Source organism: Excalfactoria chinensis, chromosome 16 (assembly GCF_039878825.1).
Source record: "Excalfactoria chinensis isolate bCotChi1 chromosome 16, bCotChi1.hap2, whole genome shotgun sequence".
NCBI lineage: Eukaryota > Metazoa > Chordata > Aves > Galliformes > Phasianidae > Excalfactoria > Excalfactoria chinensis.
In genome coordinates, this window is record NC_092840.1 from 7,746,095 (window position 1) to 7,772,494 (window position 26,400).

Genomic DNA, 26,400 nt, shown 5'->3' on the forward strand with positions numbered 1-26,400 from the left:
ACAGGGACCATTTGCGAGACATCAGTGTAGCACAGAGACCCGGGGAAGCACCAGCCTGTCTCTAAAGAAGCTGCCTGAATCCAGGGCTGGTCTGGGAGAGCAGGAGCAAAGCAGAAGTCCTTTACAGGAAGGGAAAAGCACCTTAAAGCAGCAGAGACTGAAACCACATAAAGCCCTACACATCTCAGCAAAGCAGAACAACACTGCTATATTCACAAGGGAACGAGGAAGGAGCCAAACCAAGCAGAGGCGGAAGATGCATCCCCCTGGGGTACCGATGTGTGTTTATGTGCGACAGGGGGAACTTCTTCCAAGAGGGCAGTGTGGAGTACCTCAATGACAAACCTACAGCAATTATTAGAAAGGCATCATCCATACATAATTTTGAATTTAATTTAATTAGGCACCCCGCTAACTTCATTACTTATTTAACCGGAGCGCTCATTCAATTTATGTTCCTACAACCTCAACTCACCGCTCCAGGCCCACCTCGGTGGGAAGTGCAGTTGAGAAGCTGAGCCCCATCCACACACTCACCTCCCCTGGGACTGAGCCATAGTCTGAGCCATGGACGGAGCCATTTATCAGTTCTTGGGTCGTAGGTCTGTCGTTCTACAGGAGGGGAAGATAAAAATGGCAAAACCAACCGAAAAACCCAAACAGATCCATCACTCACCAGGCAGGTCAGTGGTAACATGGCCCACTCCAGCAGCCTTAGAGGAGGACAGAAGTCAGAAGCTGCTGTTCTTCCCTGACCAGAAGGGAAGCAGCACCACAGCTGAGAAGCAGAGGGGAGGCACACACCTCCGGCAGATCCCCAGAATAGCCTGCAGTAGGTAGTCAGATCCCTCGGGCTTCAGCAGCAAGGTCTGTCTCAGCAAATTCATGCGTATAAAAAGGCATGACGGACAGGGGAAAGTGTGAAATGCTACAGACACTAGCTTGAAATTAGGTGATCCTCTGCTCGGATTCTTTGTTATTCAGTCTTCAGATCAACATTTCTTCTTTAAATCAAGCTGCTGCAAACACTGTGAGCACCCAGCAAAACCAAGAACAAAATGCCAGATGGCCTGAAGCCTCAGAACTGAGAGGAGCAGCCCTATGGACAGACCATTCCCCACTCGTGTGCACTGGGATCTCCTGCGTCAGCAGAAACACACAGAGCCACAGGCAGTGCCCTTTATTGGGAGGTTTCCTGGTAAACAGGGCTGCAGGCAGTGCCACGGGAGCTGACAACCACTGAACACCAACACAGAACCGGCCTTGGCAACCTGGACACAGAAGGGGCTGCGTGGCAGTGGCAGGATCATTCCAGTTGCCAAAAGGTGAAGAGATCACAGAGACTCCATAGAAGGAGAGGATCTCAGCAATCCCCATTTCCTTCCGCAAACAGCTCCCAGGGGCCTCTTCCAACCTCCTCCAGCAGGAAGAGGGGGACTGCTCGCACCTAATCGCTCACACTGATGCATGTGAAGCCCCAGCCACCAAGCTGACAAGGCAGCAGGGAATGAAGCTAACAGGTATACAGCTGCGTGCTCCCCAGGGCGTGGATTTCAAATTACAGTTTAAAAGGGAGAGGAAACAAACCTACAAAAGCAAGCAACTTTATCTGGGGTGTGTTTACCCATACATAGCATGTGTCTGTGCCATAATATAAACACCTGTGTGGGTTACGCACTTCTCCCCCACCAGCAGTGTCCAAAGCACAACTGCATCTGGAATCCTTTACGTTTTAAGCCCCATTTTTACCTTCCTCTTGGTGCCAGAACGCACTGAGGGAGCAGCACACACACATACACACCAGGGATGAGAGGACAATGGGACAGCCAGCACAGCCCTGCGGTGCACAGGGATGGATGAGCACAGGATTGAGGGGCAGACATCCACCCATGAGCTCTATGTGCAGGCAGTGTGGGAGATGCGGTGGAGGTCACACAGGGTGGCTTACGATAAAAAGCAAACTCACATTACTCCCAAGTAAATCCAATGTTTGTTACTTCTGGTTCTTTCTTTCCTACATAGAGCTTTAGAGCCGAGCAGCATCGTTTCCCTGCCAGCTATCCTGCTGTGCTCACACAGCTCACGTCTGGATTTTCCTGTATCCAGGAGCTGCGATGAGTCCCACAGACAGCCCCCGCAGCACACAGCACTGGGGGGCATGCAGTCCTGACACTGTGCCCGGCAAAGTGCTCTAGCAGCCAGAGCTTCCTAATGCGTCTGCTAGCTGCTGGGCAGACAGCGTTACAGCACAAAGGCTCACAGCTCTCTAATGCTGATCTTTCCATCTGCTCGGGAGCTGCTTTCATTTAAGAACAAAACAAGCCAAGCGTGCCCTGCTGCAGCAACGACCCTGTGCACAGCCGCCTGGGTGCCTCCTGCCTTTGAGGCACCCCAGAGCATGTAAAAGTGCCCTGGGGACACGCAGACAAACAAACCAGTACAGGGAGATGAGCATTAAGAGGCCCATTAGCAGCTCAAAGCAGAGGGCCCTGCACAACCCTGTGGCTTTGCACCCACCTGGTGACTTCCCTGCAGCCTGCCCCTGGTCCCTGCCCCAGACACCAAGGCAGAGGCTGCCATGACCCCACCTGCCCTTCAGCTCTGCACTTTCGGTGCCCGGCCCTCAAAGAAACCTGACCCACAGCACAGCCACGGTAACAGACAGGCACACATGGGCAGCAGCGAGGGCCCACAATCACACCACTGCAGGGTATGCCCGAGCTTGGGAGCCAAGACACCAAGCAATGAGTGACCAGTGCTTCCATGCACAGGGTTTGCTGTCTGGGTCTTGTAGAGTACTTGGCCCACCTTCTGCACACACACCTGGTGGGGCTCATGTGAGAAAGGACTGACTTTGGAAGCTTTTCCCATTCCATCCATGCCAGCTTGTTCCACATTAAGCAACCAAAGCTCCAAGGCTGGGCCTTTAAGCTAGGGCACTGGGCTCTGCAAAGACCTCCACATAAGAATAGGCACACATGCTGTTTGGGCAGCATTTCCTCCCACACGTCCAAATGTTGGGCACCAGAAAATTGCTGCTCTCCAAAACATTTCCAAGCTGGGTGCCCAAAGGTCCAAGGGTCACCCCCAGCATCCCACGCAAACAGTGGGCACGGCCCTGGGCTGCAGCACACAGCACTAGGACTGGCCGAGCACCAGGCATCCCCGTGGCAAAGCCAACAGGTTTGAGAGCAGCTGTGTTCTTTACTTCCAGAGTTCAACACTATCTAAGGAAACATGTCGGCTTCATTCCAGAGGCATTTACCTCCTGGACCAGCCTGCCCTGCCATGGACACACCAATCCCTTGGCAGAAACAAACACATTAAAGAACTACTAACTACTACTCTTTGATAGACACTCCCTGGAGATCCTCACTGCCATCAGAAACAGGAGCTCTGAGACAAGTATTTCTCTTCTCCCGTGCCAGAACACCTGTTTATTTGGATGCCAAATTCCAGTCCCTTCAAAAACCCCAAATATACAGACCATCCCTCTCCACGCTTCAGAAGATGCAGGATGTGTGCTGTGGGGCAGCAGCACGCCTTTCTAACAGCCCCAAGAGAACAGAGCGGGGCTGTTTCAGGCCCAGCTCCCCTAACTCACAACAACAGCTCCCAGAGCAGAGCCTGAGGAACAACCCCACGGCAGCACATCCCAAAGGCACGAGGCAGGGAGCCCTGGGGAAGGCAGCACATACTTCATCCTTGGGAAAGCAGCAGGAATGCAGCACAAAGGTGGCTGCTGCAGCCCGGGGCTGTCAGCTGAGAGCGGGATCAATGCTCCACTATGCTGCCTAACCCGTTTATCAGGGGGAGGGGAGATAAGGGAGCACTCCCGTTGCCAGAGGGCACACTTTCACCCCAATCTGAGTCAGCCAGACCTGAGTTCCTGCCCAGCAACACCATCTCCGCCAAATGATTTCAGCCTTACAGTTCACTTAACCACAGCACACAAAGAGCCACTAACCCAGCAGTCAATAATGGAATAAACTATAGGTCAGTGACCAGGGGAAAACACACCATTTAAAATTATTCCAATATTGACACACACAGGAAGCACGGGCCGGTATTGTTATTTATTTATTTTAACGAGCCTATCAGCTCAGAGGCAGAGCTGAGCCAGCTGCTAAAATTACAAGGTTGGATTTTTGAAGCCCGCAGGTAAGGAGCACAGTGCCAGCACGCACTGCCACCCAGCACAGCACAGCTGAGCAGTGCTGCCAGGGCTCAGGCCAGGGGCATGGAGCTCTGCCAGCCTGTCCAGGGAGCTCAGCCCAGCACCAGCAGTGCCAGCACTGCCTGCAACTGCACAGCCAGCAGCCAGGCTCACGTATAGCTCCGTTTCCTCTTTTTCCCCAGGAAAATGCTGCAACGACAACTTGCACCTTGAGATTAAAGATCTCTACAGCTCCCTAGCAAGCAATGATATTCAGCAAAGCCCCTGTTCCCTCCTGGGTACAAGAAACGTTTTTTCCACTGTGAGCAGAGGGAGGGTGCAATGACAGCAGACAGGCCCCACACTGAGAGCATCCCCAGGAGGTTTGTGGGGTCCTTGCTCCACAAAACACCACCTGTACCTTAAAGCAAAATACTACCGGGTGAATTAGGCAGGGCTGTTCACAAAAGGGGAAGACACCAATGGAGCCAACCTCCCTGTGTTACATGCTAAAGCAAAAGCAATTGCACAACGTGCACTAAATCACAGCACTGCAGAACTGCTGCAAAGGGCCTCTGGAGATCATGGAATCACAGAACGGCTTAGGTCAGAAGGGAGCAAAGTCATCCAGAACTACTTGCACGCCCCCAGTAAGGGCCCAGGTTGCCTTCAGGGATGGGCATCCACAATAGCCTCGCAGAAGCACAGCCACAACTTCACTGGGCAACACGTGCCAGGGCTTCACTGCTCTCTGAGATCCCCCAGTCCAACAATGCTGTCAAAGACGTGCCCAAGGTGCACAGGAAAGGATCCAGGAGGGTTCCAAATATCTGCAGAGAAGGAGACCCCACAAATGGGGTTTCAACAGAAGCACTGGATGCGCTCAGCTCTTTGTGCCCACCACACAATTACAGCTACAATCCAACACACTCAGACAGCAGGATCTCATTGCCAGCCCACACTACCCGCAGCTCCGGCAGCACCCGTGACCACACAACAGGGAGCACAAAGCAGAGATGAAGGACTTCTCCAGCAGAGCACCGAGTAATAAAAGCACGCTGCTCCCAACGTTCATTTTTCTCTACAATACCTGTCTGCCAGAGGGAAAAGCCTTCAAGGTGGAATTTACTGTTCAGCAAAAAGAGCAGATCAGGAGCCCCAGGGGCCACCGCTTCTATTCTTCCTCCAGCAGCAGTGAAATGGAGTGGCTGGGAAGGGCCGGGGAGCAGCGGGCACACAGGGCTGGGAGCTCAGCCCAGCTGCTGCCTGGCACCCTGCGGCACTGCAAGGCAGCCGGCCGCCGTTCCCAGCAGCAGGAGGCACCTGCCCACCGAGCACTGGAGCACTGCCATGCTGCACAGCAGGGCCAGGGATGGGGCAGGAAGGGGGGCTTTGCTCAGCCCTCAGCCTGTCCTGGATGCTCACCTACCTGCTGGTCAGTCCCAAAGCGAGCAGCCTGTGTACCAACACAGGCAAAACCTTGAAGCACATTTCCCACCCCACCCCACCCCCCCCCTCCTCCTCCCCAGTAACAAAGCCTTAACCCAGACTCAATAAAGCACCACAGAGCCTGGCTCACTTTCACTACAAGCAAATCAATAGCTTTCTTATATCTCTCTGCTCGGGAGGGAGAAGGGGCCATTTCTTCTCTCCCAGCCAAGACATCTGCACAAGGCATCTAATGTGCTGTGAGCCAGGACCCCTAATGGGGAGAGCTGACAGAAGATGAAAGAGCGCTTTGGCACAGCACAGCCGCCTCCTCCTGCCCTCATCTCCACTGGCACAGCCACGGCGTTTCATGTGGGAAAGTTTTCAGTACCAGCCTGGCCTCCCTGGTTAGGAACACCCCAGTGCAAAATCTCACTGCGGGTGGAGGAGCTGGGGCAGCTCTGAGCACAGCAGTGCCCAGCTTACAGCACCCAGCAGAGCCAACCAACGGCAGGATGGAGCCATCCCAAACATCCCCACGCAGCCCCAACCCTGGGGCTGGGTTGGAAGGAACCAAAAGCTCACCCAGCCCCAACCTCTGCCACGGGCTGGCTTCCCACAGCGGCTTCAGAAGCCCAGCCACCAGCATCCCCAGCACCACTAAGTGCCACGGCTTGAAAATCAGGCTTCACACAAGCCTGCATTACAACATCAACAGAGCTGTGTCAATTAGATTAGGCTCTGCCTCGTTATCCATCATGTTTACAGTACATGCGAATGCTTTCTAAAGAGCAGATGCTTTTCAAGTTTAATAATTCAACCATTTAGAATCGAGCAGTGAAAACCCTGCACACAAAGAAATAAACGCATGCAAAACAGAAGTCTTTTCTGCTGGTTTTCAACTCTTCTTTAAACAAACTACCAAGAATGCCAAAATTTCTTGTTCCTGGAGAGGGACGGGGTTTAAAGGCTGGAAGCATGTACAGAAGGAACAACAAAAACAAGGCGACCCTCAAACGTATTCTGGTGGGACAGCTTCTGAAAGCCACATGAATAAGTCATGCAGGCTTCCCTTGGAACAACAGCAGCAAAGGCATCAATGGGCTGTGTCACCAGGGCTTGATCTCTGCTGCAGATCAAATGCCGTACAAGCAGGAAACAGCTGACACAGCTCAGCCCAATTACACACGGTGCCCTTTCCACCAAGGGGCTCCTCTGCTGCAAGAATCAACCTGTCCACAGCCGGGCTCCCCCTGGGCAGCCAGCACTTCTGTCCCCTGAAGGAGAGCTGGTGTTTGTGCCTGCAGCACGAGCACAAGTGGAAATCCACCCAGCACTGGCACTCCAGGCTCTGACCCTGCCTGTCTGCACACACTGCAACGCGTCACTCGCGTCTCCAAACCTCAACTCCTCCAGCTATGAAAGTAAAACATCCAGCAAACAAAACTTCACCACTGCAAGAGCCAAATGGAAACACCCGTAAGAAAGATTTCCTACATGTAACATGCGCTGTGCTCGTTACCACGGGGCTCAGGCCATGAAGTGCTTAGGGCAGGAGCTCTGCAGGGCACACTGTGCTCTTAGAGCTGGGCACAGCATGATCACCTGCTCAGCCATTTACACCACGACTCCTTGTACATTTACTGACACGGAGCCACATCAGTGCTCTGAGCACTGCATCATCACTACAAACTGTCGTAGGGGACAAATTAGATACACCAAGCAAGCTAAGGGCAGTCAGCCACGAACTGCACCACTGAAACATTAAACAGAGCCTCAGACACAACTTCCCTCATGAGAAGGATGACAGGTTGTACCCATGAAGGGTGCGGGTGTCCCTGGTTGTCCTCATTCCATTTAAAAGGGAGCAGGCTTTCCCAAAGGCCCAAGAGAAACGTGCCTTACAGAACGAATGCAAACCAAGACATGTATCAGCAGTAGGCTTGAAGGAGGCAGAGATCCCTCCTGCTGCCTACATATTCTAAGACACTTTTAATTACACATTACTGAACACCATTAGCTGGAATAATCAGGTCCATCCTCCCTGCTGCTGCCTCGCAGGCCCACGGGCTCCAAGCCCACACTGGTGTGCCAAAGGCACGGCCAGAAGCAGAGACCCCCCAACAGACCCTGAGCACCAGAGCAGGCAGAAACCATCACAAACAGCCTGGGTTGAGGCACGCTGTGCAGGCTGGAGGAGTAAACTGGCACCCTCCAAAATGCTGCCAGGTTCTGAAGAGTCAGCATTAAATCCTGTAAGCAGCCGAGAAAGAAATGGATCCCAAGGCAGACAAATGTGTCTCAGTGTTTTTCCCTGCCTCACCCTCTCCGTTAGCCACTGCATGTTTCCTTCTGTTTTTCAAACTCACTCCTCTGCACAAACCATCTGCTGTAGATGTGTGCTCACAGCCCACGGGTTTTCTGCACTTTTACTCAAGCTTCAGGGCCTGAGAGCCACGTGTTTCCAAAATGCCCCCAGCCCCATCCTGCCAGCAGCCCCAACACAGCCAGGCACCTGGAGAGGACACCGCATCACCATCATCTCAGCAGCACCAACACCCAAGGATGGGCACAGCCATGGGGGATGCTCTGGAGCACCATGGGTACGAGCCCAGAGGGACCCTGGGCTCCACACTCAGGCACAGAGCCCAGGCGCTGCCTTGGAAGGCACACTTGGGAAGCAGCAAACAGCTGTGGAGCCACAGCCCAGCTCTCAGAGCTTCCTCATCAGCCAAGGAGACTCTGCCCCTGGACATGCTTTGTAGAGAGGCCAGCTCTGAAACCTGGCCCATTTAAAATCAGCTTTCATACAATCATTTTTATGCTGCATGAGAGGTTTCCACCGCGCCCAGCAGCAGGCTCCCTGGGTCTGTGTGCTCAGCCTAATAAACAGGGCCATTTGCTCTCTTCCCAAGGCTACAGCCGTGCACCATGCCATGTCTTGAAGAGCCCGCACTGTACCAAAGCACCAACAGCTTCTGCTCAGAGCAGCACTACGCACAGTCAGCCCTCAGCAGGCTTTGGATCCAGCTACAACACAACGAGGAATGCTCCAGTTCAACAGAAGCCCAAGGGACACAAACAGGATCTCCAGTGGAGCAGGATTTGGTGGATGGAGGTTATTAGTGCATTACAAATAGAACAGAAATTCAGGAAGCAGTTATCTCCAGAAAAGAAAGATTCATTTCCGTGCAGTGCTTGCAAATCACACCGCTAACTTCAGATCGGAAGAGCTGGTGCTCAGTAGAATGAAATTAAGCATGTTGGATCACACAGGACACCTGAGTGGATAATAACAGAAAATTAATGGAAGCATATGTGCCTCAGGCAGAGGACTGGAAGACCAGCAAAGAGCCGCGTGCAGCTAAGCCTCATCATGATAAATGACGCCTGCTGAACACACTGCAAAGGCAGAAATACTGTGATTAGATGTACACCGGAGGTTCAACGTCTTCAACATTAATTTGTATTCTCCAAGAGCATTTCTCCCAGCCAACATAAGCAGATGTACAGTCTCCTTCCAGAGACAAAAGGACAAGGAGAGGGAAGGAAAAAAAAAAAAAAACACAACAAAAAAACCAGTCATGCACTTTTGGAAATCATTTGCTTCACACAAGGAATTTATCCCTGGATCACCTCCAAAGCAAGCCTTCCAGAACAGCAAATGAAATGGAACTGCAGAGATGAAGTAAGCAGCCCCTAGCTGCTGGGCTGGCCATCAGGAACCCAGCACTGCTGTGGGCTGGTGACAGTCAAGGTCTTCCCCGGAGACAGAATCCATGGGCCAGGACAGGGATCACCATGGGCAGCCCCAGGCACTAAAAGGGCACTGGCTGCAGCCAGCCCTCCATGGGGACTGAGGGAAAACAGTGCCCTCGCAGCACATACCTGTTCCCCAGCGTGCTGCCTTCCCTCCTCCACCACAGCACAAAGTACTTTGCTCGCACATTTCCAGCAAGCTGTTGTTTTCACCAACACAAAGTCCTTCCTTGCAGAACTAAATCCTGGAGTCTCCCTACAACTTGTCTTCACAAGAATGTTAATTAGGTCTTTACTATCCCCAGGCTTTCTGAAAGCAAACAGGCATCTGCCATGTGCACTCCCACTCCCGTTTTGTTTTATGTTTTCCCACTCCAAAACAGCCAAACAAGTGTGTCACTCGGTCAGTGACACGTGGAGGACACAGCCAGCTCAGAGAGCCACCGTGCTGGGAGGAGCAGTGGCACCCACTGTGTTCTGCAGGCAGAGGGTACACACCTCCCGCTCCACTGCTGATCTGTACTGTGCCGAGAAAGCAGGGAGATGAAATACAAAGGAATATGCTCAAATTGAAACACCGTACAAGAGGAAGGCAGTTCAGGGCTGGAGAGATGCTGTAAATGCAGGATAAAGCCTAGGCCGTGCAGCAAGGCACCTGGGCTGCTTGCAGCTGCTGAGCCAGCTCTTTCTTCTTGGAGGCGGGACAAGTTCCCTGCAGAAGTGGTCCTTTATGTTTCCTAATGCTAGCTGCATGAATAGGACTTCTATGGACAACACACAAAGATATCCTCAAGATTTCAGACTACTCAGCAAGTCCACATGTGTTAGTTCCCTTCACTTGACAGCTCAGACACCAGAGCAAGAGCCAACGCTCCCCTCCAGGAAGCTCATCCCACCTGGGACATTCTGCTGTCTGCAACAAATCCTCACTTGGGAAGTTAGGTTGAGTCCAACAACGTTGCTGCTTCCGTTCCCAGACCCCATCCCACCCCTCTCCTCCCCATCCACTGCACAGGGCTCTTTTGTTTGCAGTGCTCCTTCGAACACGGGCACAAAAGAAGCAGAGATAAGCGTGTAATCAATAGGCCTCACACTCATTGCTCTCCTGCTGCCGCTGCCATTTTTCTAAGGGCACTTCTCCTTCCTCAGCCCCTTCTGTATCACCCTGTTGGCAGCTGAGCCAACAGCTGCGGCCGTGCTAAGCCGGATCTGGCAGGCTGCTGCACAGAGCTGCATGCTGTGCTCCAGGACAGCAACTCACCCGAGCTCAGACATCTCCCCAAACTCCTTGCACTATGTAAGCAGGGCTCACCGCAGCTGGGAAGCTGCCAGGCACAGGGAGCCAGTGGTCTCCCCAGGACAGTCAGGAAGTACAATATCTGAATCACACCTAAGATGCAGCCTAAAGGGAACGGGAAGGGCTGACCTACACAAGGGCAGTGCAATCCCACTGAAACTCCTCCAGGAACTGATGTGAAGAGTGCAGCAAAGGAAATAGAAGCTGCATTTCCCCAGTGTGCCAGCATGGCTGAGAGACACGAGGAACAAGCTGTACTGTGTCTTCAGGAAATCCTCTTTTCCATATTTATGCTGTTCCAAAAAACTCCTACGTGACATCCCCTCTAGATCAGCACAAGCTACTGCAGAGCTTGGGAATCACAGAGGGAACCTTGCAGACACTCACAGCACACCGGATGAGCCTGATGGTTTATCCACCTGATTCATCTCTGTTCATCTTCAGCAGCTCTCAATGGCACCTCCTGGGACCTCCTCCCAAGTGCAGCACCCACTGTGTGACAGCACAAACCCACTCTCAGGACAGAAACTCATAGGTTGGGGCATGAAAATACACAAGGGAGCAAAGCCAGCAGCCACCAGCAGCCCCAATACCTTTGGGCAGCCCCCGAGGTGGCAGGTGAAACGTATGCACGCAGGGTACAGAGAGACCACGTAGCATTGGGCCCAGCGTGCACCTGTCCTGCAGACAAAGCCTGCTGCTGTGCCTCGCAGTGCACAAAGACGGGTCTCAATCTGCCTGTAATGGAGCTTTTCAGGCTGACTGAGCTGTAATGTTCACAAGCTGCTCCCCTCGAGGGAATACTGTATCCTCCTCACTGCATTACCCCAATCAGAAAGATCAGTGCACAGCTCAAAGGCATCAGTGGAAGAGGCACTGCTGATGCAATTTCATTTAGAATCTATCAGAATATTTTATTCCTCCCTTTGAAAGCGACAGATGAGGTATTTCCACATCTCTTTGAAGTCTGGCAGAACAATTCACAGCAGTGGGTGGAACATCCCTCGCACCCCATTCCTCTTACCGGGTCCTGGAGGAAAAAGCCTCTCTGTAAAGCCCTGGGGTCACCCAAGGCATGGCCACCTCTGAACTCCCACTGCTTCAACACAGCGAGCTTTATTTCCATCCCAGCTCCTGTGCTTTCAGAAAACCTCCTGAAAAAACAAGCGTGGTGCACCTCTCCTCCAAAAAACCTTTCCTTGGCAATTGCTAGGTCCTCCCTTTCGAGGGACACTGACATCAAACACTGCCTGCCTAATTTCCTTCTTGCTGAGGTCATGCAGGTCCTTGCTGAGCTCCGGAAGGTTTGAGAGCTTCAATAAGGAATAGCATCTTCCCTCATTTCATGTGCAAAAGGGGAAAATAAGCAACTCAGCCACTGCGTCCTCTAGCCCAAAGCACACATCCATAGGACCTGCTGACCTGATCCACAGGGCATTCCCCAGCAATCTGTAGCAGTGTTAAAGTAGGTCAGGCTTGGGCCTGAACTTCTCAGCAACCCAACTCTGACATATTTCTAGAGCATGTGTAGGTGCATATGTGTGTGTTTTTCCCTTTCCCTGCAGTACCTCACTGCGTGACACTCATAACCAGAAACCCAAATGACTTTGGTCACAGAGAAGAAGGAGATATATGGGTTGCATTTCTGCTTGGAACAGCAAGAGTGAATTATTCCAGCCCAGTGACCCCTCCTCTGTCACACATGTTGGCTGGGCCTGGCAGTGTCTCATCACAAAGGGCACCCCTCCCATCTGGGGCTCGCAGGGATTAGAGCTGAAACACCAACCAGTCCGTGCACAAGAGGAAGGAAGCACCAGATCTTCACAAAACAAGCAATCATTTTGATTTGTCAGTCCACGAACAGCACATCCCTGTTCTCCTTTCACTACCCTGGGACCGCTATGAGACAAACAAGAAAACCATACAGAGCCATTCCTACAGCCGCACACCCGGAGCCCTCCCTGTTCTTTCATTTCAGACTCTCACAGCTGTCACAGCGCCCGCACGGCCTCAGAGGACCGCAGACACAGGGGCTGGGGCTGCTGATGTGCAGAGCGAGGAGGAACATCGCATTTGCTGGGCTATAAATGATTTATCACTGCACCGGCTGCGGGAGAAGCGGGCTCCCAGGGTTCTCCGCACAGCCGGAACAGCACAGGCAGGCTGCATCTGTGGGGATGTTTGTGTGCACTCTTCACATCATCATTAACCATCAGGACCCTCCAGAGGAGCATTTATTTCCTCGGGATCGTAAGGGAGATGGCTGCTGAGAAAACAGCTGGGCAGGATTTAGCCCCATTATATCCATCTGTCTAGTTCCGCTCCCTCCCTCCCCTCCACCTCCGCTATTTAAGTGGGGACAGACATAGAGGAAATAACAAAAACACCAAGAAGGGGAAGGGGTGCAGCACAGAGCAGCAGTGGGCCATGGCTGCATTTCCACATCCCCCTATCTGGGCTGTAGGAGCTCATCTCACCCCCCCAGCAGCACTCTAAGTGCAGGTGTCATAAAATAAGCCATGCCCACCATGGCACACAGCTGCCAGCAAGGAAGATGGGCATGGAGGACTCTTAATGAAACACGCCTGCACTTCCCAGCAGCTCTCCTCTCTGGGGACAGGGCCATTAGACATGCACAGGAAGGGCCTGGCCTTGACTCCATCTACAGAGATGTGCCTCACACTGAGCAAGGCAGGAATGTCATCACACAGCCCACTGCTACACACACTGTAACCAAACACTGCTGTCCTGTGTGGTGATACCAGGGGACAGCTGGGTGGTACAGCAGCAATCTGTGCCTGGGGATCAAGCAGGATGGAGCCAGACATCCATCACACGGCGTCTCTTTCCGTGTGGGATTGCACAGGAGAACCTCACTGTTAGGAAATATTTACACTTCTTTAGTTCTAGACCCTGCAGACTTTTTATAGTTGCAATATTCCTGTGTTTTTGTGCACAAAATCCTTAACTCCACTTATTAAAAACATAATACTCCCTTGAACAGCAGTCCTCAAATCACTCTCTCTCCAACTCAACTGTTCTATATCCCCCTAATTACCAATTAGATGGAAACCTGAGCAATGAGGACAGCAGAGCAGGCAGGGAGCAAGCAGGGAGCAAGCAGCCCCACAGCAGCCCTCCCCTTCTCACTACCTGCACACACACACACTTGAATCATTTCCTCCTTCCTCCCCAGGCAACCTGTAGATTACAAGCATGGAAGTACAGCAATTACCCTCTTCAATTACCCTAAAGACTCCAGCGGAATAATTGTTTGCAATGGAGAGCCCTCTCGCCTGCTCATTCCTCCTCTCCCTCCCACACAGCCCACAGATCACAAGGCACAAGGGAAAGGAGCAGGGAAACACAATCTAACACAATCCATGCTCTCATAGCTTGTGGATAGAGAGTAGAGGCTGGAAAGAAACCCTGAATGCCCCCAGCCCTGTGCTTCCAGAACCGGCTGGAGACGTGGCACCAGACATCAGCTGACACCTGCAATTACATCCAAATCACAGATACAAGGTCTGTTATCGATCTGTTCCTGGAAGGAAGGACAAGCTATCCAGTGAGAAGGGGTGTCACGTTATTAAATTCTGAAGGGATAATAACCCAACACAAAGGGCACAGCTGTTACTGCTACATTTCAGGCTTCATCTCCGAGTCTGACAGGGAGCAAAGATCAGCCGAGCACTTCAGCGTTCAGAGACGGGCCCAGAAATTGCAGGCATAAATTAACATATCCATATCCCAATGACTGGGCTGCAGGGGCTGCTCATCTGCTGGCAGGAACTGGCCTCCTGCTACTGCCACTCACTCCCATCAACTCCTCTAGTGCTGGAATGGCACAGCAGCACGTTTCCAGACCTGCCTCAGAGAAGAAGCTTTACCAGCCCCAGCCCAGAGAGCAGAAAGCACAGTGCAGACACAAGACCCTTTGGAAGGACACAGAGAGGCTGCTTCTTGCATGCAGAAACCTGAGCTGGGAATCCTGGGGAGGGGCAGTGAGCTCCATGTAAAAGCCTGGATCAATTCTGCTGCAAAAGCACAGCTGAGATCAGTACTGTGCAAGTCCAAGACTCCCAGCACCAGAAGAATGGAAGAGTTTAACCAAACTGCTACTGAAAATAAAAAAACAAGGAAAGTTATTGACTGGTATGAGCTTGGAGTCAAGAGACACATAAATTATTCCCTGAGACAGCAGAGAGAGCAGATTTCTTGGGCATTCCAGCACCGTTGGCTCCAAGCACTTGGCTGGGCTGCCCTCCAGCAGAGCCATGATGCAGCAGTCCCTGTGCTGGGTGCAAGGACCAGTTATGGGCCACCAGGCCACTAACAGCCCTGAGGGCAGCTGGGGGCTTCAGGAGGAACTGAACAGACAGAGCCACAACAGACAAATGAGTTCACAGCATGCTACAGGGACTTTCCACCCTGCTGGAGACAGCAGGTCTCTGCATCAACAAAATTACAAACATAGCGGTGCAAACAAGGAACAAAATGCACCCACACCTCTGACCAAACAGCTTGGGCTGCAGAATCCTTGTCCCTCCAACCATCCTGGAAGGCATTTGGAAATCAAGGTGAAAAAAGCCCCGCAGATACCAGCCTTCATTCAATATCCCAGGCAGAAAGCTTGCAGCTCTGCAGTATACGCACAGCTCCACCACAAGCCTCAGGTGCTGCCCCTGGCAACCCATCTTTGCAGGCCGCTTCATAAAGCAAACAGTCACAGCCCTCCTTCATCTACAAAGGGAGCACGCTGATGCATCCAGACATGAGAACAAGAGTCCAGGTGGCACTCCAGATCCTGAACTTCATTCACAGCACACAAAGCAACATGGATCTAAAAAGGCTGATTGCTCAATGCGGGGAAAGTTATCCCATAGCACAGCCAGGAGAGCCAGGTCCTGGGGAGCTGTGGGCTGCACCCTGAGCCAGCTGATGCTCCAGGGCCACTCCGAGAGCTCACCACTGGTGAGACTCATGGGTGAGAGCAGTGGGTTGCAAGCTTCCCACCAAGGTCAGCTTTTACGAAATCCAGTGAAGGAAGATCAATATTTTCCTTTTGTTAAGTAAATCTGGCTGCTGCAAAAACACCAGAGGAACAGCTCAGAAGACATGTTTATTCACACCAGCAGAAGCAAGAACAAAGGCAGCTGCCCTTACCCACTGTCTCGTCTGGAGAGCAAAAGAAAAGGAAGCACAAACCTCCCCATGTCCACACAGAAAGAACTTAACCTGAGAATGCACCAGGGCCGGGAGGCTGAAGGAGATGGTCTCAGCACAGGATGAGCAGAGCCCAGCCGGGTGCTGCTGCAGGAACCAGGCCCACCCTGGGCACCAGAGCACAAGGATGTGGGCAGGTGGCAGAGCAGAGGCAGCTGCAGGCCGAGAGCCTGGAGGGAAGCTCTAGCAGCATGGTGTAAATATCCTACGCACCCAGAGCCAGGGAGCTCAGCAAGGGCTGCATGTGGCATTTCCTGAAGGTTACCTCTAATAAGAGCTGTCATCCTGCCAGCCTCAGGCTGCCGAGTCCTGCCGTGGGAAGCACAGTGCTGCCCAGTGCCATTGTCACCATCTGCAACAGCAAGAGCTCCAAAATTAAACTCCTCCCACACACTGCAGATGAGGCAGGAGTCGGACACCCAGGTGATCACATCCTTCCAGATCTAACGAGGAGAGGAGGCTGAGCCCCCACAGCATGAGCCACGGCACTGGGGTCAGGCTGTACTGGGGTGAATGCACAGAAATAAGGCACAACCTGCACTGGTCCCCCAGCACCTGGGAAGTACGTGCCAGACAGCACTGTGACTGCTAACAGGAGCTTGGAAGGAAGCTTGGCAGGTCTGTCATTCCAGGAGGGAAAAAATAAGCCATGTTCAAGGCCTCCTCAGTTACGTAAACTTCATTTCCATGTCTTTTATCACTGATAAGATAAGCCATTGCTCAAGTTCAAGTTCTGTATCAAGTAAACCATGATAATCCTCTTAGGAATTCCCCATGCCCCAGCTTGAACAGACCTGCAGAAAAGAGCTTAAGGGGTTGCCTTCAGCTTAAAAAAGAAACACACACAAGCATGCAGCCACAGACTTATTTATAACATAGGCAAATTGGGGCCCAGGATAGAATATGAAAGGCTTATGTGAGTCTGCCTGAATAGAGGCATCCACTTCTGTCCTAGTTCATAAACGCTACGAGCTGCTGCTTGGTCATGCGCTGCACAGTTTGACACAGCCCAAAGAAAAGCACCCTTCTGAGCAGGATTTCTTGCACCAGTAAGGACCTGAAGGACCAGATTCAAAGGAGCGATCCCATCAATTCACAACCAGATCCGCACATTTACTGCTTTTTGACACCAACAAGAGTTTTCCAGGCTTCTGTATTTTAGTTTTTATTACTCCCCTCCCCACCAGCACTTTCAGGACCCTCGGATGCTGGCTGACAACCCACGATACTGTGAAAAAGGTGCCTTTTAAATCAGCTGCCGGGAAGAGCTCTTCCAAGATAGCAGCTGAATTCAAATCACATCGCAATTAGCTCAGGGGGATTTCTAGGTTTTTCTTTCAGGAAGCCTCTTTGAAGACAAAACCAAAAAGAACTGCTTTAAATCTCATTAAAAGGTTTCAGAACGGGTTGCAAGCACGCGACATTTTCCACCAAGGCAAAGAAGAGCACACCTGAGTAGCCTCACCCCACCAGAAGGGCTTGGGCCCTTGCTCTGCCCCCCACTTCCCACCCAGCCCCATCCCATGTGTTCCCCACGGGATGGCATTTCTGCATCCCCCCCCCGGAGCTCTCACCCCTCACCTCAAGGCCGTGAGCAGATGACCTCGCTTTTTTCTGAAGCCGGTGCCAATGAGGCCACTGCATTCGTTATCCCGGAGGATAATGACAGAGTGCAATTCAGTCAACAGCAAACTCTCCCCGGGGAGATGCCCCCTGACCCCTCCCGAGCTGGGGGATGAAAGCAGGCAGCCAGACCTCAGACAGGCGGTGGAGCTGAGTGAATAATTCCTAATGAACCCTTTCATCTGCCCTTTTGTTTTGGGGCGGGGGGACCGGGAAGGGGGGGGGGAAAGCTATCTACCAGCGGAAAATGGTTTGAGAGCTGCCCCAAAGCACTGCCGTCTGAGCAACACACTAATTGCCAGGGCCAGCGTGTGTGAGCCGGAGAGGGTGAATTCAAATATCCATTCAAACCACATTTTTTCCAATAAAATTCAGCTCCAGTGGCACAACAGCAAACATCCGAGGGACAAACAAGTTCACTGCACAAGGCCCACAGACAGGCAGGGCCTTGCTTCCCCACATGCCTCTCAGCCCTCCCTGGCAGCTTGCTCCCATTCACCAAACCACGAGCTGGAAACATGGCCAGCATCTGAAATGAGATGTGATTCCCCGAGGAAAATAAGTGATTTTTCACTTCTCCTGCATGAGTTTGGCTGCATCGAGCTCTGCAGCATCTCCTGAGCATGTGGGGTCACCCAGAGGGGTTAAGGGAAATACGGATGGAAAACAGAATGACGAGACCCCAGATCCAGGTGGCATCTTGGCCCCTTCATCTCCATCCAGCAGCTCCTATGCTGAAATTCGCCCTCCCCAGCATCGACTTCCATCCTACAGACAGAAGGCTCATGGCCCTGGGACGCTCTATGCCCCATTCCAAGGCAAACAACCTAACAAGAACCCACTTACTGAAATAGAGCTTGGCCAGTGTACTCATACAGACGTCAGCCCAGGGATATCAAAGTCAATCTCCTCCCCAGTCAAACTGATTGCAGTTCTCCAACACTCCTGTGCTATCTCACACGTCACGCAGGGCCAGCAGCCCCAGTACCTTCACAGTGATGAGCAGAGCTTCAAATGAAGGCAAACAAGTGTCCTGGTCAATGAGTGACCAGCACAGGGCTCACAAGCTCCTCTCTCAGCACATTTGTTTGCAGGGTCAGATGCACATAGTAGGGGGGGGGGTCATCAGCTGGGGGGTAACTTCAGCTCTGCTGGAACAAACATAGAATGCTGAAACTGTGAGCAAGGAAGTTCCCAGCCCTTACAATTAAAGCTGAAGAGACGTGGGTATGCAAATCCTCTAAGTTCAAACATGCCAGAGGCAGCATAAAAAAAAATTAAAAATGGAAATCTTGTGATTTCTGAGGATAAGAGGTTAACAGCATTTAGTAATCCACCTAAAGTTCTGCCCAGCCTGGAGGCCTCAGTGGCTGCAAAAAGCAGCAGTGGGCTGACACAGCCAGCACTGGTGGATCAGACAGCATCAGTCCTGTCCTGAAACCCAGTGGGAGAGACTCAGCCTGGAAGCTGCTCTTCATTAGGTTAATTAGTGGAGTTTGATGTAAGCAAGCTGGTTACCATGAGCACAGCACCAGGCAGTAGGATTCACACAGCTCTCCATGCCCTGGATAGGGAGCACTCCTCGGCCACACGTCATACTGGAACAGCTCTGGGAAGCAAACAGCTTCACAGCACAGCCAGAGAATGCACTCACAGCAACAAACAGAATGAGTGTGAGATCTGCCCCCAGCCCTGTGTATGTGAGAAGAAACAAAAAGATGCTGTGCTCTCCCAGAAGGAGCACACAGCTGTCTGCCTCCCCATGCACTGCATCTCAGCACGCTGCTCCAGTGTCTGCAGAAAGACCACTGAGCTACAGCACTTCCCAAACAAGCAAATGCTTTGAGTGTCATTGGTGACACTGCCCAGTTATGATCAACATTTCAGCCACTCATAACTCTCCTCCACAGCACACGTCTATCCATGTACTGAGCGCAAGCAACACCAACTTCCACTTCCCCCAGAAGAGCGCAATACCAGTTTAAGAGAAGTGGGAGAGAATGGGCAATTTGCAATTCAACACAGCCTCTCTAGAAGAAAACTCCTTCATCCAGCACTGCAGCCCAGGCTGCCATCCCAAGTATGGCCTGGAGTCAGCTACAGGCAGCAAAAGGCCCCAGAGCTCAGCCCTGTTGGAGAGGCAGCCCCAGACTCACGAGGTACTACTCAGTGCCACCTTTCTCAGCAGGTTCATGTTAAGCTGCTACATTTTTTTTTTCCACCTCTTGCAGATGCCTTAATTGGCAGCTTAATGCAGATCTCACTGCTATGCTAATCACAGCCCATGTGATGGAGCACGGAGCGCAGAGGACCCGTTTGTCTCCGTAAGTAATTGTTCTGCCTATCCAATGTACACACGGCATGGAGTTGGCAAGGCTGCAAGGCAAAGCTGCTGTATTTATTTGGAACTTTCTTCTGTGGGCTGAGAGGCTCCGTGGGGCAGGCCGTGATCCAGTCCTCCAGGCAGCACAGGCATCTTCATTGGATCTATGCAAAAACTGAAGCGACTGAGGAAAGCATCAGGCCCCAGGTTAGCAACATTCCTGGGCCAAGCACGTCCCAAGCCTGGCGAGCCAACACTGCTTCATGCACAGGCATGTTGCTCCTGAGCAGCCCCGCCAGGATCAGGGTGCTCCTGCACACAGTGGGTAACCGGGGCCAGGAGAGCACTGCTGTGGAGTCCTGGCACAGGGTGCCCAGAAAGGTGGGGGCACCCCATCCCTGGAGACACCCAAAGTCAGGGGACAGGGCTCCTGATGGAGCTGTGGACATCCCTGTGCACTGCACACAGTGGGACCAGATGGCCTTTAAAGGTCCCTTCCAGTTCAAAAGGTTCTATGATTCCTCAGCCTTTGCCTGCTGCTGGCAGAGATTCAGGACGTGCTCAGCAGTATTAGAGACTGCACAAACACTGGTCTCAGCAGAGAAGATGCAAACCTTGGCTTCCCGCAGAGAGAGCTACAACAAAAACACAAGCCTTAAGGTATGCGCTCCCATCTCTCTGCTTGATTTCAGAGCAATGGAGAAAACCCTAAAATCCTGCAGCATTTCAGCCCAGCAGCACATGGCCCTGGAGAAGGCTGCAGGCATCTGGCTGGGTGCTGGACCATCCACATCTCTCAGCGTGGCACCCTGAGTCACAGACACCAAAACTCCACAAACACAACATAAATTTCCAGCAGCTACCCTGTCAAAACAAAGCGAAGACGAAAACCTGCAAATGAAGGATAAAGGAGGCAGAGCTCAGGGCTGGCTGACACCTCCTCTACATGCTGTCAGCAGGATCACTTACTCCAAAAATGAAGACACGGTGAGCTGCTCAGTGCATCTGACAACTGCTCCATGGCCCCAACACTGGAGCTGCAGGGCAGAGGATGATCAGTGGAAATCCAACGGCCAATACCTGCTCAGAGCTAACAACAAATGCTGGGTGACAGCATCTGCAGCTCACAACAGCCGAGCCCCAACACAGCCAGCTCTGCCCAGCCTGGGTACGGTCACACCACCTCCTCAGCATCTCCCCAAGCGAGTTATTTTTCCACTGCCAGTTCTGAGAGTTTCCCCAGAACACTGGGCACACAGACTATAATGCAGACTTTGCTGCATTTTATTCCTTTGACAGCTTTTAATCACTGCTGGTCCGGCATTTGGAAATTATTATTCACGCACACAACAGGAACAAGGCTGCAGGGAACACAAATTCCACTGCCTGCCTGTTTGTGTCTGCGGACACCACCTCGCCTCTCACCAAATCAAAACAAGGCGGCCAGCTCCAGCACGAGGGGAAATGAAAGGGCAGATGGGTGACCTAGAAACCAAGCTGAAACTCTGGCATGAGCCTGAAATTCTGCAGCAAAAGGCAAGAAGCAGAATAGCTGCTTTCAAGATGGAGCTGGAAAAGCTGACGCGAATGGAACTGTAGGGCATGGGACCTAAAGCAAAACAAGGACAATGCTTAATCGAGGGGATCTTTCCAATAGGAAAGTCAGCCCCTGCAAGCAGAAAGAAGCCTTGTGCCAAAGAAGAGGGGATGCTGTTATTTAAGGCCCCAATGCAGGAAAAACACCTCCAGCAAATAACCAGAGAAATTTCCCGAGCACACAGCTGTGATAGTAAACTCCAGCACTGCTACACACCCAGGATTTACATACCACATGAGATCATGAAAACACATGACGGTGATGGCAAGGACTTGACGAGTCACTAGACAAAGCTTTAGGACTGCAAGCAGTGGAGCGGGAACGCTGCAGTCACCCAGCACAGATCCTACACAAACTCACCCTGCCAGTTACAATCGGCTTAAGAAGGTGTTAACAATGACCTCTGTTCCAGCAAGTTGCAGGCTTGAGCAGGCAGCGTCGGCACCAGCAGCACAGACCTGACATGTGCTGCTCCAGCAGGGCTGGTAGAGAGGGCAGCACACACCAACCTCCAGCCCACAAATCACACACAGAAGCCCTCCCCAGCCCCCCATACAGCACTCCCGAGCACTGCAATGCACTCTGAAGAGGACACGGCCCACGGGAAAGCCCATCCTTGGGACTGATGGCAGGAGATGGGATGATCTGCACCAGCAGCCCGAATGCTGCTGTCATCCTCCACCCACAGGCTGACACATTTCTTTCGTTTTGCCTTCTTTAATGTAAAGACACAGCAAAACAAACGATCACAATATCCTTTTGCCCAAACACGCACAGAACAAACCTTAGCTGCCTTGCTTCAGGAGCCACGGAAAGGCATGCAGATTGCAGAGCACCAGCCTGGAGCCTGTAGGAAGCAGGACTTAAAAACCACCAAGGTCCCCAGAAGTGCACAGCAGGAAGACATGCCACTCAATGCTCCTCCAGCTGCACCGGGCCCCACACACACAGGGCAGCGCACCCCAGAGCATTCTGCAGGCGTAAGGGTTAACTTCCATTTGGGTCCGAAATGGCGCTTCTGGGCACTGCCACTGCCTGCCGGAGTCACGCAGAGAAACAATGCTAAATAAAGGCTACCCGAGTGCTATTATGTAAACAACTCCCTTCCACAATGAAAGGACAAACCTGGCTGCCCGGTTAGCTATTAACCCAGGAGCCAGCGCTGCCGAGAGGAAATCCTGCCGGCTCTCCTCCCTCACCATACACACTGTGATGCTGCAGATGGGCCACGGCCCCAGCACGTCACCTCCTCCCAGGGCCGAGCCTATCCTCAGCCCTGTGCAGCACAGCCTGGGTCCAGAGCTCCCCTCCTCCTCCTTGCAGGACACGCACTGCTCACTGCCTGGACAGAACGCACTCCTCACCACATGCCCTCCCCTGAGCACGGGCCCTTCCCTTCCCCTGCAGCCCAACCTGCTTGGCTCTGCACCACGGCCCAGAACGACTTACTCAACCCTTCTGCGTCTGCCTCCCCCTGCAGCCTCCCTCCCTCCAGCCTTGGCCTCCAGACCGAGCACTTGATGTTCGTCATGCGATTTTAAATCTGTCAGCAATTCATCCATCTGCCGCCTCGTGGGCTTTCAATGCGGAGAGCGGTTCTGGGACACAGCCCTGCATAAAGCTCCCCATGGAAAACGAAGCCGTATCTCATTCAGAAACTGAGGCAAGCTTCGAGTTTGCTTCTTTCCGAGGTGTTGGGCTGTGTCACAGCCAGCAGAAACACAGCGATGCTATCCACTCTAAAATAAACATTATGGGAGCGGCGATAAGGGGAAATATTTCAGCTGACTCAGAGTAATGTGGCTTCAAATCCAAGTGTAAGCTGATATTGCTTGTAATTTGTTCCCAAGCCAAAAGCACAGACTGAGAGTCGGGAAAAAAGAAATGGGAGGCATTAAACAACAAGCCGTGCGCTCAGCGACGCTGGGAAACTTCAGCATTTTCATTTACATTATTATTTTTTTTAAATAACCTTCAGTTTCACGGATCATAAAGTTAATTTGGAGTTAAGTTCCCTTCTCTGTGAGCAGACAGTGCTGCAATCCTTTACACTCATTAACGTTCACTCGGTGCTCTGCTGAGTGCTGCTACCAGCACTGTGCCGCCCCGTGTGCTCGCTGCTCCATCAGCACTGATCCTACTTCTGCTGAAGTCTCCCATAACAACCAGCTGCAGCTCACACAACAGCAGCAGTCCTTCACGCACACGCTGCCCTGGATTTGGGGTCTCCATTGCCACGTACCCGCATGCAGCTCAGGGCCTGCAACTGCAGGAGGCTGCTGGTGGGCACCGAGCACAAGTGGGAACCAGCACTGTGCGGTTCTGAGGAACTCGTGGGGAAGTGATTCCTCTCCCCCAGCTGCAGCACTCCAACACACTGCGCTTCACGTCACCCCCCTGCCCTCGAGATTTGGGTGTTTTTGGAGATGAGGCACCATGTCAAGGGAAAGGCTCTATTCAAACCCTCCCACCCCCCTCCCCACTCACCCAAACCTGGGGAGAAAACAGCCCCCCTCCTTGCCCAAGAGCTGCAAGATGACAGCCAGCACCAAGCCACAGCCAGCTCTGGGCAGGCCCCTCCCAGCACATGTGTCAGCACAGGGACAACCCCAGGTCTGCAACAGCCAACCCAGCAGCAGGAGGTGTCAGGGGGACAAACAACCCACAGGTATGGCACAAATCACAGAGCTCCTCGGAGCACTCCCAGCTGGAGCCGCCGTAGGGACAAGCAGTGCAGCTCCACCAACACCACTCGCTGCTATCAGCACAGCTGCACACACAGCAATCACAGCACAACCACCACCTTCCCAGCTTGCAGCTCACAACTTCAGGAGCTGAATGCAGCTGAACCAAACCCACTTTGGAACTGGCACGGGATGAACTGCGGGGCTGGGCACAACTCCCACACCAGGCAACTTGGGTGTGATCCAACAGCAGCCGTTGGCAAACAGGAGGCACTGCCAAGCAGCCGTGCTCAGTGGGTTACAGGGAGCAAGCTGACGGTTTCGGTCCAGATCTTGATGGGGGTTGAAACACGCGCTGGGGGGTGAGGGCACAACACCGCCCCTGCCCAACACAGCGCCGGAGGTGGCATTCCAGCACAGCGTTCTGGCAGAGGCAGGTATGCCGTGCAACCCGGCAGCAGGCAGCTGCAAACAGAAACCACCACCCACAGACAGCCCGAAGAACAAAGTACCACTGTTTTCCTGCCCCAGACGCATGCATGCCCCATCTCCTCTCTCACACCAAAAATAGCTTCGACTTTTTTTTTTTTTCCCCTTCCCTTTTGGCAACAACAAACCAGAGCTGGAGCACTTTCAATACACCGAACGCGTTATTGCGGGAGTTATCATACAGAAACTCAGTCCCATCTAACGCTGACATTACAGATCCCCACCGCACGCACTGCCTCCCCCCTGCCCCGCCATGGCGGCCGGGCTCGGCTCCCAGCACGAGGCGCAGCCCAGCGCTGCCCCGGGGTGAGTCAGCAGCGCAGCCCGGAGCTCCGGGACAGCCTCTCCGTGCAGCCGCCCGCCTTCGGACCAAACGGAAGCGCCCGGCCCGCCGTCCCAGCCCGAGGGACGCCCCCTCCCCACCGCCGGCCCGCGGTCCCGTTCTCAGCACCACCGCGACGTTTCCGAGCGCTCCACGCACTTCTCTTCGCCAGGATCCACGCGCTGCGCGAGGAGCCCGAACCGCAGACAGCGGCGGAGGAAACGGCCCGAGCCAGAGAACACGGGGCTCCGGGCCGCCCCGACACGCAGCTTCGGAGCGCAGGGCCCGGCTCAGCGCCCCGCGGGCGTGCGGGACACGGCACAGCACAGCACGGCACGGCACAGTACGGCACGGCGCACAGCCGCGGAGGGGCGGGGAGCGGCGGACACTTGTTGCCGCGCGTCCGCGGATCCACACGGAGGCGGAGCGCGGCCCCAGGCCCGGCCCGCAGCCGGAGCTCCCGCCAGGGACGCGGCGCCGAGCGGGAGTTGCGGCCCACAGCCCCGCGTGGCGCGGCGGCCCCGGGGGCGCTCCGAGCGCTGCGGGACGGACGGGCCCCGCTCCGCTTTACGTAACCGCGGCCCCCCCGCCTCCCGCGCGGAGCCCTCCCTCCATCCATCCCTCCATCCATCCCTCCATCCATCCCTACCTACGCCTTCCGCCGACCGCCGCCCCCCATGGCCGCCACCGCCGCGCTGCTCCTCCTCCCGTCGCGGGGCCGCCTCAGCGCCCGACCGGGCAGCGGTAGCCGCAGGGGCTCGGCCCCTCCATCCGCGCCGCGGTTATAAATCCGGAGCCATGGGGCCGCTCTCCGAGCCGAGGCTGCCGCCGCGCCGCGCTGACCCGGCCCTGCCCGAACCCGGCGGGAGGCGGGGGGGGGGGGCGGGCGCCGCTCCTCACGGCCGGGCCGGGCGGGGCGGGGCGGGGATGTGCCGCCCGCGCGCCTTAAAGGGGCCGCGTCCCTCCCGCCGGGCTGTGCCCACGGGGTGGGGGGGGATGTCAGCGCGGAGCCCCCGATCCGCCTCGTTTCTCTCAGGGAGTTTTCGCGCTCGGGCTGTCAGGCGTTCGTTTCCTGCAGCCAAAGGTGTCGGTTGCAGGGCTCTCAGGGGCAATGCCGTAAGCAAACCTATTCAAATTCAAGGTTGAAGGCTCCCGCGTGCCCTACAGATGGGTGTCCTGCCCTTATTGCTATGATCCGGAGGGCCGCAGAGCCGAAGGCAGCACGTCGGTACCGCAGCGGCACTGCGGACTTTGAGCGGCGGCACAGCCGTACCGCGGTGCCCCAGCGGGGCTGTCCCGGTGCCGGCCGTTCCCGCACACCCGGGCCGCACCGCGTGGTAACCCGATGGGTGGAACCGCTCCTCCACCAATGCAGAATTTTCTCGCTCGAGTTCAGCTGAACTCCTCCAGGAAAAGCGAGATGCAAAGCAGCGCCGCCCGCGCCCTGAAACCGCCCTCCCATGGAAAGCTGCGGGGAAAGTAATTAAATGTGCTGC

At 53.8% G+C, this 26,400-nt stretch overlaps 1 protein-coding gene across 17 annotated transcripts in view; it reads right to left on the reverse strand.

Moving 5' to 3' along the window:
- Positions 1-25,693, reverse strand: part of NCOR2 (nuclear receptor corepressor 2) — a 157,674-nt gene extending 131,981 nt beyond the window's left edge. For 13 of the 17 annotated variants that reach the window (XM_072351408.1, XM_072351410.1, XM_072351411.1 and 10 more), the window contains exon 1: positions 25,554-25,693. The gene's annotated coding sequence lies outside the window, so the exon portion shown is untranslated. Of the gene's footprint in view, positions 1-5,246; positions 5,418-25,063; positions 25,159-25,553 lie in introns of those variants that run through there. The other 4 variants (XM_072351395.1, XM_072351394.1, XM_072351407.1 and 1 more) reach the window with 4 other exon arrangements.
- Positions 25,694-26,400: the final 707 nt, after the last annotated feature.